The sequence below is a fragment of the Diorhabda sublineata genome, chromosome 3 (assembly GCF_026230105.1).
Source record: "Diorhabda sublineata isolate icDioSubl1.1 chromosome 3, icDioSubl1.1, whole genome shotgun sequence".
Lineage (NCBI taxonomy): Eukaryota > Metazoa > Arthropoda > Insecta > Coleoptera > Chrysomelidae > Diorhabda > Diorhabda sublineata.
In genome coordinates, this window is record NC_079476.1 from 9,654,719 (window position 1) to 9,659,964 (window position 5,246).

Consider the following 5,246-nt stretch of genomic DNA (forward strand, 5'->3'; position numbering starts at 1 on the left):
AAATATTTTGTGTGCAGAACATATAATTACTTTTGTATTTTCTTTTACATCCTTGGAGGATTAATTCTCAGTAATAATAATATATTTAATTATCCAATTTTTATGGGTAATATTACTGTAAAGGTTGTTATTTTAAAAGTAGACGAATCCAGGATTGATTTATTAAAACACCGAATGATAAAACCATGTATTATAATTTGTTGATTTCAGATTGTGTTTGTTACTTTTTTGTTCAATTGGAAAAGCAATTATTGATAAACAATTTCTTAGTTGAATATTAAAATTGTAAAACTTTGGTGCAATAATTCAGTACAGTATATTTCCTTCCATTTATTTTGTTTTAGAAAAACACAACTTGCTCATGTGGCTTATATAACTTGATGATAACCCTTATTCTGAAAATCATCAATTGGTACGCAACTATTATAAACATTGAGAATTCATGTCAGTATCGGAATGTGGTAATTGCGTAACAAGTTCATAATTTTTCTTGCTTGTTCAAATACTTACACCGATATGGTCCTAGTAATTCCTTCAGTTCATTATGGTGGCTGGTTGAAGTACTATGTTGTGAGGTTAAGATAACTGTTTAGCGGCTTCATTAATTCGATATTTACACTAGAACGAGTTTAGGTCGTATAAAGGCAATATCAACAAGCGATCATCGTTTTTTAGTTTCATTCAACCAAACAAAAACAGTCCCACTATGCACAGAACATTGCAGAGCTAGGCTTGATTTTGCCAAAGAATACAATAACTCTACTAAAGGAAATTTCATTAATTTGTTATCCGATTATTCTAATTTTGTTCAGGTTACCTAAAGGCAGTGCAAAAAGATGAAGACACTTGCATAACGCAATATCATGGAAAAAATAAGCTACGGAGTAGATTTAGTTATGTTTAGGGATGGTTAAAATCAGTTTTTAAGAAGAAATAAATGATATTGCCGCTCAGATTGAATAATCAGTCACAATTGAAAAAGTAAGATAGCTATGTGATCGATTTTTCGTCGTGCCATAGAGCCCTGCCGATTGATTAATTGGAAAATTAGTGACCTTATAAATACACCTTCATTCCGTTTTTCAGGTTAACTACTAATAAAGGGTAGATTTTTTTCACATAAGTGGAGTAAAATATTGTTGATCTCAATATTATGTTCCCTTAGGTATTATATTTGAAGATATAAAACTACACGGCGGCAACAAAAATTACTGGTGCCAACAATATTCAGGATTGCTTATTCTTTGCTTAGTTATTAAATGAGTATAGCACTAATTCTCTTGCTTAGATTTTCAGATGTAGAAATATAACAGCATAGGTTGAGCCGAACACTTATATTTTCCAACAATATGACTATTCAAATTCTTTTTTGAGTTCTGTTGACTTTTTCAAGTATATAAACTGTCGTCGTATTTCCTTTTATCTCAATGTCCATTTAAGGATCTCAGTACGGCAGCTAGTGGGTCCCGTAGCCGTTTCAGTTTTTGAGCCGTTTTTAATTCCCCTCAGTTTTTGAACCGTTTCCCTATATATTTTGACGCCATGAATCGATTTCTCGACAATGACAAGCCTATATCTGGCCATAACTTTTACCCAAAGAAAGATATGAAAAACATTACCAATAAAAAAGATTTGTTTTAAAAATATCTACAAAAAAGGCTTGTACAGTGTTTTGCAAAAAATCAATATTTAAAAAGTTATTGTCAATATAATGAAAAATTGACGTTTTTTCTCACTTTATCGGTCATTACTTGGTTCCTACATGACGAAGAAAGATTTGAATCAGATCATTTTAAACGTTAAAGTTTAAGCTTCAAAATAAGATGCTAGAGACTTTTAGATATAATCTGTTAAAAAGTTACAAAAGTTTTAATCTTGAAATTTTCATGAAAGAAGCATCGTCATTTTTTATAAATGTTTTAAAGTTATATAAATTAAAAAAAACCAAATGCACCTTATTGTAGCTTAAAGTGCTAATAAATACGAATATTTTGATCACTTCCAGTCATGGTTTCGATCCTTAGTTGTTTATGCAGGTTTTAAACTAGGCTAAAGTATGCGCCCGCGATCAGAGGTGTGCCTGCGATAACTTCTTTACAGTAACTTAATTGAAGTTGATTTTTTATGATCTCAAAAATATATTGATACAAAAATGACCAAAGTCAGGACAAAACATGTTACTTCACAAATTGGGCCTGATAAATTTCTTCAATCATTTGCTTATGGTAAAATATATACATTACACAGTTTCCATTTCTAAGACATCAAATTTCTCTTTCTTAAAGTACTATAAACACAGTTCTTCTGTATTCGCAGATGCTGTAAAAATGGAAATTTCATTACAAATTTTATCTAGTGCAAGTTGTCAAACAAACGAGTAAAAATATTTACTTTTTTGATAGTAAAACTATAATGGCATTGCAACCAACGTCAAATTCTATCAGAGATGCCATATTTTAGGAGTTTTCAATGGTACTCACGAGCAAATGAACTTATCAAAATTACAACGTAACAAATTGAACCCAAAAGTTTTTGGATTTGAGATAGATGAAACTATTTTAGTAGCTTTGCTGTACCGACCAGCTTATGAATTGCCACCGATTTGTAATTGTATTAAACGTAATACAAAATACTGCATATGTAAAGAGTCTAAATCACTGTGCCTTTCTTTTTGTAAATGTATTAAAGATAACATGTGAAAAAACTATTATACGATACGAAAATAGATTGAAAATACATATTGATACTTGAAGGTTTGTCATAATTTTTGTCGAAACAATTTTATAAAAAGGTAAGGTTCAATAAAATAATGAAACTTTTTATCAGAGAATATCTAAAAGTCTGTCACATCTCATTTCGAAGCTTTAGCTTTAACGTTAAAAATGAGGTAGTTTAAATCTTTCTATGTCTTCTAAGAACTAAGTAATGATCGATAAAGTGAGAAAAAACATTAATTTCGCAATAATTTTGCATATTATATTAACGGTAACTTTTTAAATATTGATTTTTTGCAAAAAGCTGTATATACCTTTTTATAGATCTTTTTAAAACAATTTTATTTATTTGTAACTTTCTTTCATCTTTCTTTCTTTGAGTTGTTGTTTTATAAACAACTAAATTGTTTATAACAAATTATTCGGCTAGATTTAAGCTCGACACCCTTTAAAAATCGATTCTACGTAACAAAAAAACCTAAGAAAACGGTCTAAAACTGAGTTTCAAACGGCTACGTGACCTGCCGTACTATATTGACAGTGTCCTGTATTGTTGGTGGTTCACTTATGGTTTGTATGTAGTCGGTTCCACCCTCGTTTGTTTTTGTGCCTTTATTTGCCTACCAAAATTTTTCAAAATTGCATATTTTCGTGGCAGATACAAGGCAATGTGTCAATTGAATGAATTGATTTCTGGTTATTCCAAATGAAGTATGTTGATATGAATATGCTAGCTGATCATTGGAGCAGTGGTGCTGGTTTTATAGTACTGCCCTCTATATCCTGTAAATAATTGTTATGTTTATCAAATTCGCAAATTCATTGGGGTCTAAATATTTGGGTAATGATAAAAAATAATCTTTTCCATGAATGATTTGACCCATTGTTGGGTTTTAGATAGTGATCCATGTCTTAAATTTTATATTTTTATAATTTTGTGAATAAATTGCATTTTTTCTGTTAGAAGTTGTTTATTTTTGTATACTAAATATTTATACAGTTTCCAATTTTGTATAACTCTTGATGTTTATATTTTTAAGATGTGCTATAGAAAATAAATTTTGATACAAAAAGTTGGTTGACTTCCTTTGAAATCAATGTACCAGTATTTTGCATTACCTTTAACGCCACAAATCTTTTTATTAAGTAACTAACCTGAAGTGATCAGCAATATATCTTAATATTTAATCTGATAAACTGATGTGGACAGTTAACTAGATACAACTCTACGAAGAAATAGCTACTTCAAAAATTTTAGGTGCCTGGGCATGCTTTCAATTAGGTGCTGTATCACTTCTTGAGGTATGTTCTCCCATTCCTCTAATGCCACTTGCTCAAGATCATTTAACTTTTGAGAAGATGGATTTCGACGACAAATGCGGCGTTTTAAAATGTCCCAGATATACTCGACAAGAGTCATATCTGGACTTCTTAGTAGTCAGTCCAGAGTATGAATTCCTACTTCGTTTAGGTAATTAAGAACATCTGCCGCAACGTGTGGTCTAGCATTAAGCGAAAATCATCACCAATAAATGGCTCATACAGAACGATGTGAGTTTCAAGAATGTCAGTTATGTGTCTGCTGCGTTAAGCGCAGATCTAGGAAGAGACACTAATTCTGTGCGGACATCAAAACAAATTCCTCCCCAAAACATGATAGACCCTCCTTGGAACGGCTCCCTGGGAATAATAGAAAACTGTACAAATCTTTCTCCTCGCCGCCTTCGAATTTGATTAGTCTAGAAACACGATGATGACTGGTTAGCAAAGGTGCCTGGAGAGCTCTTCTGCTGTATAGACCAGCATTCTGAAAGTGTTGTCTTATTGGTCTATCAGAGATATTTACATTTCGGACTTCTCGTAAAAGGCTTTAGTGCAAAAAACGGTAATCTTGAGAAGTTAAAACTGAAGAATGTCCTTGTCCTCTTAGAATGTGAACCGGTCTCTCGAAATCTTTGCATCAATCTGCCAATGGTTGTGTGGTGTACATCTAATAGATTTGCCAATTCACGATAACTTTGTCCCTGTCCATCTTACTCTACTATTCTTTCAGCTTCGCATTCACTAAACTGCCTAATTCTATTCATTTTTTGTTCAACTAGTCTCGACTTTAACACATATCGATTGACTTAAATTACTGCTATCCACAAGTTGGTACAACAATAGAATGAAAGAAACATTAGAATATGCATAAAATTAGAATTTTAAAAAACCACAAAAACAGTTGTTTGCTGAGAAATTTTGCTAAATTTCATCGCTAACATTTAAGATACTTTAACTTTTTGTGATAGAGAAAAAAGGAACCCAAAAGATTAACATTTCAGGTTTTGATATTGAAATAAAGGGTGGTACGTTATTTACGGCCACGAGTTCATGATCGCAATATAAAATCTATCAATTGGAAGATAAACGGTCCTCATTTTAATTAAAAGTGTGACATACCTGTAAGATGTTTATAACAGTCCGAACGAGTGGATGTTCACGTACCCTATGGCTTGTTTATGAAAATAATATACAAAACTACAAATTATT